Below are 449 nucleotides of genomic sequence, written 5' to 3'. Positions count from 1 at the left end.
GAGATGCTCTGTCCCCACTGCTGTTCTGCATAGGCCTGAACCCCCTCAGTGAGATCATTAACAAGACTGGCTACGGATACCGACTACGGAACGGAGCAGTTGTCAGCCACCTCCTGCACATGGATGACATCAAGCTGTATGCCAAGAGTGAACGAGACATCGATTCACTGATCCACACTACCAGGCTATACAGCAATGACATTGGAATGTCGTTCGGGCTGGAGAAGTGTAGTCGGATGGTAAGAGAGAGGGAAGGTAGTCAGAACTGAGGGGATTGAACTACCAGAAGGCAACATTGCAGACATAGAGGACAGTTACAAGTACCTGGGGATCCCGCAGGCGAATGGAAACCATGAAGAGGCCGCTAGGAAAGCTGCAACCACCAAGTACCTGCAGAGGGTCAGGCAAGTCCTGAGGAGTCAGTTGAACGGTAAGAACAAGATCCGGGC

This window comes from Neolamprologus brichardi, chromosome 17 (genome assembly GCF_056152115.1).
Source record: "Neolamprologus brichardi isolate AB-2024 chromosome 17, ASM5615211v1, whole genome shotgun sequence".
Lineage (NCBI taxonomy): Eukaryota > Metazoa > Chordata > Actinopteri > Cichliformes > Cichlidae > Neolamprologus > Neolamprologus brichardi.
The sequence above is the reverse complement of the archived record's forward strand: the minus strand, read 5'-3'. Positions refer to the sequence as shown.